Raw genomic sequence first — 13,754 nt, forward strand, 5'->3', positions numbered from 1 at the left:
AATACCATTGAGCAGGTTAACACCTTCAAATACTTAGGAGTCTGGCTTAATTGCTCATCTAATTTTCACCATCATCTTGAAAACACCTGGAAAAAGGTAAACTCACTCTTCTGGGCTAACAAAGTCTCCTCTTTCCTGTCCTGTCCAACAAAAATGCTAATGGCAAAGGGATTCTTCTAGCTCAACTTGAGTACTGCCTATCTCTTGTAGCATCTGCGTCTAAAAGAAACCCGACCACCATCCAGTCTCCAACTCCATCTGCTACTTCATTACCCTTTCTTCAAAGTCTGAACACCACTAACATTAATCAACACCCTCCTCCCCCATATTATTCTTTACAGATGGGATAGCCTGCCAAGGACAGCCAATGTCCAGCCAGCATACCAAAGCCTTATCGCCTTCCAGGCATCATATGTCAGCCATATGTCTTATGTCCCAGTTGTAAAGTACATAAGCAGCATATGAGTGTCTAATCCTCACAAGTGAGCTGACCAAGAAGAACCAAAGCAAAAGAAAATGAAGAGACTCCTCGGCCAGAAGAAAGACAGAAGACAACAGGGAAGGAGGGAGGGACAGAATACTCTAGCAGTGAAAAGCACAACATCATTATGTAAAGATCTTATACAACTGTACTATGTTCTTCCTTATCACTGTTGTAGTACTCTTTACAGATAGTAGAGTACAAAAGCTACTGGAGAGGATGGGAGAAGAAAGACACAGAGGAGCCTTCCAAAAACCTGTGTAAGATGGGCCTGGTGAAAACCCCTCTGTCTCTAGAAATGACATCCAACTTGTAATGTTTAGTAGAAGTATTACAGAGGGCCAAGTAGAATCTTCTAAAGTGGATCTAGCATCCAGACCCTTAAAAAAAGCATGAGTAGAGGCCACAGCCCTGGTAGAATGAGCACAAATAGAAGAAGAAGAAAGCTGTTTGCTATGAAAGGACTAGCAAAAGAAGATGCCCTTAGAAATCCAGGATGAAATGGTTTGCTTAGACACAGTCAAACCCAATTTCCTGGCCTGAAAGGAAAGAAAAAGCTGTTCAGATTTCATGATATCTTTAATTTTGTCTAGTTAATATCTGAGCTGTCTATGTTAACCCAAAGTGTGAGGGATCCTTTCACCATCTTTCTGTAGAGAGGAGAAAAATGAAAATGAATAGTTTGATTGAATGACACATCAATAACCATTGAAGGCATAAAAGGACTGGTATGGAGACATCCTGCCCTTGTGGAGAAAAAGGTGGAACTGCCATGAGTACTTGATGCTCAGATACTCTCATGTCAGAAGTAAGAGCTACTAACAGTACAATTTTCCAAGTACAATGTTGCAAGGAAGAGGAACTTTCAGGTTCAAAAGGAGACGGAGTCAACTTCTCAAGAACAAAATTAATTTCCCAAGAAGGAGGAATATGTTTTTCTTGAAGGCTTAATATGAAGGGCATCTTTCAAAACTGCTTGACTTCAAAATGAGAAGCCAGTGATGGATTAAGAGCAGGCAGGCAGAAATGTCTGACAAATGAGTTTTAACAGACGAATATGCCAGGCCCAAAGTGAACAACTCACACAAATAAGAAAGTATTGCAAAGGAATACCTACAGAAAAAGGTGCCAGGTCATGACTGAGACACCAAATAGAAAATCTCTCTCATTTAGCCAAACAGGATTTTTCAGTAATGATTTTTCTGCCCTCCTGTAAAATCCAAAAATCCAGAGCATGTACTCAGAAAACTGGTGTCTAAAAGAAACAAATCCTCCACCCAAACAGTCATTTGAAGGGTGAACAGGTGAGTGTGAATGAGAGATTCTTTGTCTTGTGTAAGCATGTCCATCCTGTGAGGTAACTTGTGATGACCAGCCCTGGCCAGATGGGGTAGAAGGGGAAACGACAGTTGTGTAAGAACTTACCATAAAAGTAGATGTCCTGTTGATCACCGTTGCAGTATTTCTAACTCATGGATTATCACTGCTGTCATCCAGCCGGGATACCAAATCATTACCTTCCCAGGATCATACGTCTGATTTGTGAACTCAGCTCACAAGCAAAAGTACAAGCATAATTCCTCAGACTATCCCAAAAACAGTGGCCTGATGAACCATGAGACACAAGACTGATCAGCTAGAAGGGGCATAGCATGAAGTGGTAAGAACACCCCCCACCCCCTCTGTTCCAGGGTGGTTCCCAGGGAACAACAGTTGAGGGAGAAAGATGGATAAAAGAGATGATAAAAGCAGAGAGAGGAAGGAGTACTTCAACAGTGATCAGTAGGACATCTACTGTTATAAGTTCTTACACAGCTCTAGTATGTCCTGATTGCAATCACTGCTGCAATAGTCCTAACATATGGGTGATTCCCAGATCGAAAAGGAAATATAGGGAGGTTGGTTAGAAGGCAATAGCACTTTCAAAGAGACTAGATAGGACTGACCTAGTGAAAGCAGCTTTGGACCTTGAAAATGCATCTATCCTGTAGTGTTTGGCTCTGCTGTATTCATCTGTTTATGCGTAGTGTACTATCACACAGAGTGGGTAACCATTGGTGGTTATATACACAAAAACTCCAGCAGATACATTTTCTCATAGTAGCTGCATGTGATCCAGCCAAGTCCTTAAATTGCACTTGGCTGCTCAGAGAGCACCTCAGCTGCACTTTTGCCCCTTAAACAGTCCCAAAACCACCAAATCTACAATAGTTTCATACCATTTAGAGAGCTCCTGCTAGCACAGCCCCTTTATAGAGCACCTAACTAGTATAGATCCCATTTAGAGCACCCAGTCAAACCACACCCCGCCATTTTCTCTCCCCACTATGAAAACAGGATTTAACCTAGCATTATAGATGGTCAGTTTCCCTCCATTTCTCCTACTAGCCTGACTGACATGGGTATCCTGAGGCAGTGTAGCAAGTGCATCATGTACAATGACAACCCTCTACTCCTAAATCACCCAACTACAATTTGTGAGAGATGTGCCTACACTAAGAATCTGGAATCCTTGCTCTCTCGCACACAGAACAGGTTGTCAGCTCACATACTACACCTCCTATGCAAACCATGCACTCAACACATAAACCACCATATGTGGAGGTACTCACCAGAAACCTACCTAAACACCAGAGACCTTACAAACACAAATATGCTACACCTAATACAGCACCTACAGCACTGAATACACACAAAAACACGATCACCAGTGTCTCACCTAATAAGCCCCTAAGGCAAAGCACATCTAAACAAAATTTTTAGTCATAGGTGACTCCATTGTCAGAGACACAGATGTCCCACTCACCAGGCTGGAGTAGGAGAAGGTTACGATCAGCTGTCTATTGGGTGCTAGGATCTGTCAGATCACACAGGCACTTGAGTCTCTCAACAACAAGTACCATTATGACTCCGTCATAGTTCATGTTGGTGTGAATGACTTGAGACGTACCTCACTGGACTATATGAAGAGACATGATTGAGCTCTATGAATATGTGTCCCAGGCAGGTATGTCCCTAACCTTGAGCAGCATTCTACTCTCATCTAGGATGATACCACAATATAAACAAAAAATGTTTGACTTCAACAATTGGATTAGTTTCTGGTGTCATTCTAAGGGGATCCAGTTCCTGTCAGTGTAGGAAGACATGGCTGATAGACCATGCTGCTTTGCCAGAGATGGTCTTCACCTGTTACTTCTAGACTTTCGGTTACTGGCTAAGGCACTTGCCTCCCCCATAGTGACTTTTTAGTGAAGGTCTCAAGAACAAAATTTCCAACATGAAAATATCACTCACAAATAAATTAAAGGTTATGCTGCTAAATGCTAGGCGTTTAGATAAGAAACTGCACTCTTTGGAAGCACTCTCAGTCAGAGAAACTTGGTTCAAGACTGCAGACATTAACCCGGCCTTGTAAGGCTACAATACCTTTCACATTTTCAGACTGCAAAATGAACGTGTGAGAACCAAAGGAGGAAGAATATTTATCTTCATCAAAGATAAATACTTCTAGACTGGTTACATAGGAAAATTCCATGGAGTTACTCCAAGTTCAACTAACTGTGGGTAAGACCCCCCCCCGCAAGTCATTGTTAGCTATAGGCCTCCTTCAATGAACCAAAATACCCACACTGTTTATTGCAACCTACTTGAGTCAATCAAATTACAACCAATGAGCTGCAGTGGTGGTGCTGCGGTAGCATTCTCGCCTCACAGTAAGACACTGTCTGGTTCGATTCCCAGCTAGAGCGTCTTCTGCGTGGAGACATGCTTGAATGGGCATACCTTCGTTGAAAGTTGTGCATCAGGGCTGGCAACTCGGCACGTAAAAATCTATCTGCCAATCATTAGCGGATCGGAGTTCCACTGTGGCAACCCCTAACCGGGAAAAACTGAAAGATACAACAACAACTCTAGTCATGGGTGATTTTAACTACCATTCATTGACTGGGAGACTTAGTATGAGTACCAACAGGCTCGCACAAAGGTTCCTGGACTTTGTTAACATTAAAGCCCTGGAACAAATAGTATGAAACCCCACAAGGGGCTCATATATTATTGACCTGCTCCTCACCAACATGGGTGACTGTTGTACCACCACACATATAAGACCCTCACTGGTTAAATCTGATCACAAATCAGTCACATCTGAAGTAGCTATAACACCTGAACCCCTCTTAGATGAAATCAGGCTAAAAAATTTCACCAAAGCTAATTATACCCTCCTAAGGGATGGCATAAATAATTTCCAAGCTGTTGTTCCCACAGATGGCATTGATAACTATACTAAGATATACACAAATGCACTGTACAAATACTTATACAAATGTATTGACACAGCTGTACCTGATGGGATCAAAACAAGATCCTCAAGAAAAAACAAGATTCCCTGGTAGACATCTAGCATTAATAAGATACAACAAGAGAAAGAAGTTGCTAAGAATAAAAAAGAGAGGTCCCAGCAGTGGAAGAACACCATCCTCTGCTTAAACAAACAAATAAGACAACTTGTAAAATCCTCTAAGGACAACTTCAAAAAGAATTTAGCAACCATAGCTAAAAATAACCATAAGGCATTCTTCAGCTATATCTGTAACCTATAAAGTAGGACCCACATGTGTGCTGAACTAGCTGTGGATGGCATCACACACACACTGATCCTGTGAAAATAGCTAACCTTTTAGCTGAAAGATTTGGTGAAAATTTCACCTCTGTCCCCTCCAAACATTCCACAAATTATTGCCTCAACATTTCCCTCACCTTGCACTTCCAAAGAGCAAGTCAGTAATGCTCTCTTTAAGGCCGAAACCTCAGCCTCTATGGGACCAGATGACATCCTAGGTTGCATTTTAAATGGTCTAAAACATGAGTTTGAAACTCTTTTAGGTACTTTCTTCAACCACAGTCTAAGTACTGGTTTTGTCCCTGCTGAATGGAAAACAGTAACCGTCATCCCCCTTCATAAAGGAGGGGACAGCAACAGACCCTGGGAATTACAGAACTATAAACTTAACCAGCCTTATCTGTAAGGCCATGGAACAAATCATCATGGACCTTATAAATAAGGATATAAGAGATCTCCAAACCCTTGATCCAACACAGTTTGGTTTTGTCAAAGGCAGGTCATGCCTGTTAAATCTGGTGGACTTCTTCAAAAATATCACCAGAGCCATAGACAAAGGCAAATATGTGCATACAGCCTACCTCGACTTAGCCAAGGCCTTCGACACAATCCCACATTCGGGCATAATTAATAAACTCTCCCAGTTGAATATCAACCCTTATCTCATCAGGTGGGTTGCTAACTGGCTCACTGACAGATCACACTCAGTCAAAGTTGGGGACTTCACCTCAACCAGCAGACCTGTCTCCAGTGGGGTTCCATTGGGGTCATGATGTAATGTAGAGGGCCTAAGACAGATTACATCACAGCACGATGGAGTGAGTCCTCAAAGTAAGGAGAAGCAGGTAGATCAAGACACATCTGAAGAAGAAGAATGGACATGGTAAAGAAAAAGAGATTTAATATGGTGTAATATTTATGCAAAGGAGAAAGCAAAACTAACCAATAGGAAAAGAGCAGCACCAAAGATATTTGAAGAGAAATACAGGCAGAGGAATCCCGATAATGGAAAACTTTACAATATAAAAAATAAAAAGACAAAGAGGAAAAGTAGAAAAGGAGATTAGTAATGGAAAAGTCAAAGAAATAGAAATTGAGGTTATGGAGTACCTGCAAAGTGAAGGATTCAGTGTAGAAAATTTAATGCAGAAAGCACCACAAGATAGAGCAATGGATATCCAAATTAAGGGGAAATCAATGGAACAGGAAGTAATTGGTCAGGTGCCATATCAAGATATTTTGGAGCCTTCCACAGGAAACCAGTAAACATTCATCTGAAGCTAGACAACAAGGGAAGGAACAGGAAACTGTGGAAACTCTGATGCAGTCAATGTTGAGGAGTGATAGGCAAGTGAGTTTCCATATGACAGAGCAATGGATGACACAGGATGAAATTGGAAAGAAGGTGCCACAGGAAGATGCTATAGAACTTTCTATAGAATGTCCACAGAAAATGGAAAACAAAGGATGTGCCCTCAGTTTGGAAGAAAATGAACTATGGGAAAAGTTGCTTGATTTATAGCTATATTAAGATCAATGAAAAAAATAGAAAGCAGAAGGTCAATAAAACCCCTGAAGTCAGAAGTCGGATAAAACAAATGAACACAGTAATTAGGACTGGCCATAGAGATATATGCGATATAACAGAAGTAAATAGAATATATTACTGTGCAGCTTAACTAATAACTGATAAAGTTCTACCACAGGAACACAGGGTAGTGAGGGAAAGTAAGGGGAGAACTCAAATACCATCATGGAAGTATCAAATAGAGGAAAAATATAAAGCAATTAAGACAAGAAGTGTCACTGTTAGAAGAATATAGAAGAGGGAATAGATAAACAAAAATACTAAGAAAGACAGATGTGATAAAAGCAATGCACAATATTAAAACAGACCAGGATCCACCATGCACTATCGCAAATAACAAACTAAAAATTTCAGCACAGGCGGAAAAAACTTAGAAGATACACAGATAAATATAAAGGAAAAGTACAAAATAAGCAAGTTATTGGTGACCCAAAAATGTTTTATAGAGAATTGGGAAACAAGGTAAAAGGAATTGAAAGACTACCAAAAAAGAAGAAATAGATGCATTTTGGAGAAATATATATGAAGATCCTGTGGAACATAATAAAGATGTTAAATGGATAAAAGAAGTAAAAGAAAGAATAAGAAGTTTAAAGGTACATGATATGAAATGGGATGAAGTAACAACCAGAGAGACTGAAGCAAAGTTAAGAAAAGCCTCTAAATGGAAAATCCCAGGCCCAGATGCAGTACCTAACTTTTGGTTAAAAGTATTAACATCTTTGCGTGAAGATTTAGCCATGAGTAAGAACTATTTAAATGTGCACCCCGAACAGACACCAACCTGACTAACAACAGGTAAAACAATGCTCCTACTTAAGAATGAACCTGCAAGCTACCACAAAAATTATAGACCAATAACTTGTCTTCTCACAACGTATAAATTATACATGGGAATTGATGCCGCCCGAGTTTGTAGTCATTTAGAAGAAAACTTAATTATGGCAGTAGAACAAAAGGGCAATAAAAGAAAGTCATATGGAACAAAGGATCATTTGTTATTAAATAAAGTCATACTGGAGAACTGTAAAAAGGGGAAGAATCGAAGTATGGCATGGATTGACTACAAAAAAGCATTTAATAGTATCCCACATTTAGGGATAAAAGTAGGGTTGCCACCTTTTCAAATGGCCAAAGTGGGACATTTTCAGGACACACATCAGATTTTACAGGCCAGCACATACCCATGGTCAGTACAAAGGATAGAACATAACTTTTTTGCCTATATAAAAGCTTATTCTTGTAGCAGTTTAGTTGCTTATTCTGTTTCTTGTAACATTTAGGTATTTTAGATACAGAAATAACTATTTTATGCAACTATTACATAAAATATGGGACATAATTATGCCCTACAATCTCAGGACATTTGCCATTTTTAATATTTTTTTGTCAGGACACAACTGCCCAAAGAGGAACTGTCCCTCACAAAGTGGGACAGGTGGTAACCCTAGAAAAAAAGAGTGCTTAAAAATGTCTAAGATATACCCTACACTGATTAGCTACCTTACAGTGAAACAGTTGCAGACCACTTTGCAATTAATCCATGATAAAGGAAAAATTATTATCCCATGGATAAAAAAATTCAAAAGGGGATATTCCAGGGTGACTCTCTGTCACCACTGGTATTCTCCCTTGCCCTTAACCCATTAAGCTGTCTACTTAGCTTAGGTCATGGCTATAATTTGGCTCCTAGAAAACAACAAAGTCTAAAGACTTCTCATCTTCTCTTTGTCGATGATTTGAAACTGTATAGCTCATCAGATGAGGAACTGAAAGCACAACTGCAAGTTATCAAAACTTTTTCAGATGATATAAGAATATCAATTGGTCTTCATAAATGTGCAAAAACAACCTTTAAAGCAGGAAAACTGCAGCACCAGGAAAACATCAGTTTGGGACAAGAATGTGATAAAAGCAAGCAAGAGGGAGTGTATAAATATTTGGGAATTGATGAAGGATCAGCAATAAAACATGAACAAATGCAAACAAAACTTAGAAAGGAATACTTCAGAAGACTTAAATTAATCCTGAAAACAGCGTTGACATCTAGGAACAAAATCCAAGCTATAAATCAATTTGATCTTCTGGTCCTAACTTACAGTTTTGGAGCGATTGATTGGCCCCAAAATGTGTTGTATAGATTAGATATTAAAACAAGAAGGATGATTCATGCTCACCAAATGATCTATAAAAATCAGTGCATACCAAGATTATATATTTCCTGTTCCAAAGGAGGGATGGGCCTCCTTGAAATTGATTACATGTATAGATCTGCAATAGTGGGACTCCACACATATCTGCTGACCTCACAAGACTGAAACATAGTGAAAGTTTTGAAACATGAGAAGAATAAATCTAAGACGACTTCTCTGCTTAACCTAGTGGAAGCATATAGATGTCAAGCAGGAATGAAAATCAAACCAGAAGTAGATAAAAATCAGGCAGCAACTGAATGTGCCAAAAAACAAAAGAAAAAATATAAGGTGAAGGACCAGATGAAAAGGCAAGAAATGTGGAAAATGCATAAATATAGTTGCAAGTATAGAAAACTTCCGGAAGAACCTCATGTCGATCAGAAACGAACGCAGTAATAGTTAAGGAGAGGTGAATTCAAACCAAGAGATGAAAGATTAATATTGGCGGCCCAAGATAGTGGGCTACATACACACTGGTTTACAAAGTCCATTGAACATGTGGGAGAAACAGACAAATGTAGGTTTTGTAAAACAGAATTGGAAACAGTTGCACACCTCGTTGCTCGTTGCGATATACTAATGGCAGAAGAACTGTATATTGATAGGCATAATAATGTGATGAGACTGTTGCACTGAAGATTGTGCAAACATTACGGTATTGAAGTGGCTAAAAAACACTGGAAACGTGAGCCACAAAGCATCATAGAAAATGAAGAAGCCTACATCACATGGAATCATCCATTACCAACAGTTCAAAAGAAAGATGCTACAAAACCAGATATAGTGGTCCAGAAAAAGAAGACAAAAGTAGTATTGATCACTGAAATCACCACACCCAGCAACTACAGTGTCCTGTGTACAGAGAGACACAAAGTCATAACATATCAGGATCTGCAGGCAGAAACAAGAGCAATGTGGAAGAAAGATACCCAGATAGTTCCAGTAGAAGTAGGAGCAACGGGTCTTATAAAAAAGAGTCTGTAGTCCTATTTAAATACACTACCAATAGATCTAACTCCGTATGAATTGCAGAAGGAGTCATTACTGGGTACATTGCAGGTGCTACGAAGAGCACTTTTGGCTGATATCAAAGAGTGAAACAATACTAATTTCATGAATTTTAATCGTACTTCAACTTAGAAATGGGGTCCATTCCTGTCATGGTATTTGAAACCCAAAAGATTTGGAGAAATTAAAAAAAAATTCAAATCTGTGCATACAGCCTACCTTGACTTAGCCAAGGCCTTCAACACAATCCCACATTCAGGCATCATTAATAAACTCTCCCATTTGAATATCAACCCTTTTTGCCTTCAGCTGAGTTGTTAACTGGCTCACTGACAGATCACACTCAGTCAAAGCTGGGGACTTCACCTCATCCAGCAGTCACCAGTGGGGTTCCATAGGGGTTAGTGCTGGGCCCCCCTATTGTTTGGAATATACTTCTCAGAAGTTCTGGCCAAAACAGAGGGGCTGTGGCTGACTAAGTTTGCTGACAACTGCAAATTAGATGCAATCATTGTATCCCTTAATGATGTCGATATGCTTCAAGAGGGACTTACACAAACCAATGATCGGTGCCAAAGCCATAGACTCAAACTGAATGCTAAAAAATGCATTATCATCCTCTTCAGTAAAAACGATATCCCTGCAGACTATCATATAAATAATACTACTCTAGGTAACAGCTCAGTAGTGAGAAACTTGGGAACACAAGGTGACTGTAGCCTAAATTCTGACCACCATGTGTCTACTGTGGTAAGAAAGGCATTCTAACTCGCACTTCTCAGTACCAAAGGCATTGCTTCAAGAGCAAAAGAGGTCATAACTCCCCTGTACTCGACTGTCATCAAGCCAATATGAGTACAGTGCTCCCTTTGGTATGTACCTTACCAGACACTTGTAACAACTTGAGAGACCTCAGAGATTTCTAAATAAGAAAATTTAGCATCTCCAGCACGTCATACACTGACAGACTGAAGTCACTGTCACTGTACTTGGTGGTGTACAGACTACTTAGAGAAGACTTGTGCCTGGCCTACAGAGCAATCTTATATACAAACTTAATGGAAATGCTGTATATCCACAAGTCAAATGGGACAAGTGTCACCTGCTCCAAGGATCTTAATCTGGCTCACGACATAAATAGGACCTACAGGACAGACAGGTATGTCTCTCTGAGGTTGCCACTCCTCTGGAATAGTCTACCAGTTCACATCAAACAAAGCCCCTCTATGACCCTGTTTAAGTGTAGCCTGGATGAGTGGATAGGAAGCCATAAATTCCTGTTGAGGATTTCACCTATAACCCTCCTAGATATGGGCAGTCATTGTTAAGTAAGATCTTGAGTCTAGGCAAGATCCTTCATATCAGGTTTCTCTAGTATTATATTGGGCACACATGGCTAGGCTTATAAAGACCTTCAGGTCAATAGCCCAATTACCACCTATGAACATCTTCAACACAGATCCTGATGCAGCTGTTCTAGAGGAGGCACCAGTAGCATCATAACTGCATTTAACTTAATGACAAGCCACCTGAGAAACAGAACTCAAAAAGGAAATGGCAGAAGTCTTTGCCTCAGAATTAGGCATATCAGTCAGAATACCCCCAAGTTTAGAAAGAACTGGTACATATCTTGTCATACAGGTCTGGTAATTAATGGCCCAGCAAGCTAAGGTAGCAAAAGTGTACACTTTTTTCCCATACCTTTCCATGACATGGATGTCCTTATCAGAAAGTGAAAGCTTGGAGTAGAGCAATTTAGATGGTTTAATCAGTAGCCACATAAATAACAGCAGGGTGGAAGGAAAGACTTTTATTCAAAAACTTTTCAGCTTCGGGAGCTTTATAGAACCTGTCAGGCTTCTTAGGGGCAGAAATTCCTAGTACCCTTTTTGAATATCAGAAACTAGGAAACAATCCCACTTAATGTTCCATCATATGAACCGCAGTATCACCAAAAGACGATTCCTCCATAGGGGAATCAGGAGAAAGTGAAGCCTGTTCATCAGACCCCAGGGCAAGAGGAAAGTGGATTTGAGAATAGTATGCCAGAGTCCAAATCCAACTTTTCTTCAGAGAAATAAGACTCCCTAGGATGTTTGGAAGAAGTAGAGGATCAAGGAACAGATAATCCTTGAGGGGGGGTCTTACAGCCATAATGCATTGAGAAGCTCCTCCACAATAAAATCCTGCCATTCCTTGTGTGGGTCCTTAGCCACAAAGGCTACATGTCTGGTCTTATGTTTTTTTTAAAGGAACATCAGCTTTAACAAATCTTGGAGATTCAGACCCCTGACTAGATATAATGAGGGTACCAGTCACCTCTTTCCCCAAGTAGTATATGGGGAATTTCCCTAATCCCCTCATATATAATGAGTCGTGGTTCCCCCTCCACATCTGCTACACATGTAGACACAGCCTCTGTGGATGTGCAGGTAGGCATCCCCGTGTTGGCCTCCATATAGGTCGCAACAGGGGGAGCTTAGGTAGGCACCAAACAGTCCTCAGCTTCCTCATACAACTTGACTGAAATGTCTGGAGCGGGCTGTACAGGAAAAGATTCAGTGGGTACCTTTTTGGCTTTTTTCTTAAGTGGTGTCTAACCATCAGGACAGGCAGATTTGGAGGCCATGATGGTACCCTGAGCTAATATAGTTCTAAATGCTGGTTCTCCAAGTAAATGAAAGAGATGATAGACTACTAGAGAGTCTTAGGGACAAATGCCTGATAGATCTCACACTGAGTATGGCATGTGTAGCACCCAAACAAAAAAAGGCACTTCTTGGGCCTATCCTTATGAGGAATCTGCCTCCTAGACTAACATTTTCCCTTCAGGGATGACATGTAAAAGGTCAAATTAAAGAAATAGGAAGGAGGAGACCCAATGGGGCACTTATCTTTAGCAGGCTTGGTAGCTCAACCAGCTCTGTGAATGCCTTGCACATTGAATTCAAAGGAAACATGGACTGGCAGCAACAAAGTTCTGAGGATTAATCTCTCATATGTCACATATGTACCTTATACCTTGCACTTAGGACATCATCTGATGTACAGCTCCTGGAAGATGTAAAGGCTTTGATATGCTGGCCGGACTTTTGGCTATTTTCAGCAGGCTATCCCAGACATAAAGAATACTGCAAAAGTGATAAGAAAGGACATTAACTTGAGTTGCATAACTGGGGAGGGTATGGGTGACCAATAGTGTAACATCAACAAACTGACTTAATTTGTCCCCTGTGAACTAGCCTTTCCCAAAATGTGACTGGCTACCAGGAAATATTTAGATACCAAGCTGTTTCCTGGTCAGAAGGAAATATCTACTCAATGTTAACATCTCTAATGGATATGCACCAGAAGTCTGAACAACAGTGGTAGTTCCTCTATGCATTGAAAACCCCAACATCGATCATGGTAGTTCCTCTATGCATTGAAAACCCCAACATGGATCATGGCAACAGGCCTACTGACCTCACCAATAGTTACTGATTTACTTGAATTTATTTACCAGGGTAGAACACTGATCAAACAAACAATGACCAATTACAGGCTCAGCCTGGGTTATGTCATAAAGTGACAAAACAATATAAAGTATACAAATAATGATTTTCATGTATGAGTAAGCACAGACAGTCTGGAAAACAATGTATAGATAAAATATTTAACAAACCAAATATATTTACATTTACACGATTAGAATATGAAAGGCCGAATAGAGTTAAAGTGTGAGAAGTAGACGTGGTGGAGATATGGGTAATAGTTGCTAGGTTAGAAGACCAAATAGAAATTGGTAAAATAGAAGAGGGGATTGTATTATGTGTAGTGGGATTAGAGCAGTAATGGTGTGGTAACCAGCATCGCAGT

This window comes from Protopterus annectens, chromosome 3.part0 (genome assembly GCF_019279795.1).
Source record: "Protopterus annectens isolate FY-2018-M chromosome 3.part0, PAN1.0, whole genome shotgun sequence".
NCBI classification, from domain to species: domain Eukaryota; kingdom Metazoa; phylum Chordata; order Ceratodontiformes; family Protopteridae; genus Protopterus; species Protopterus annectens.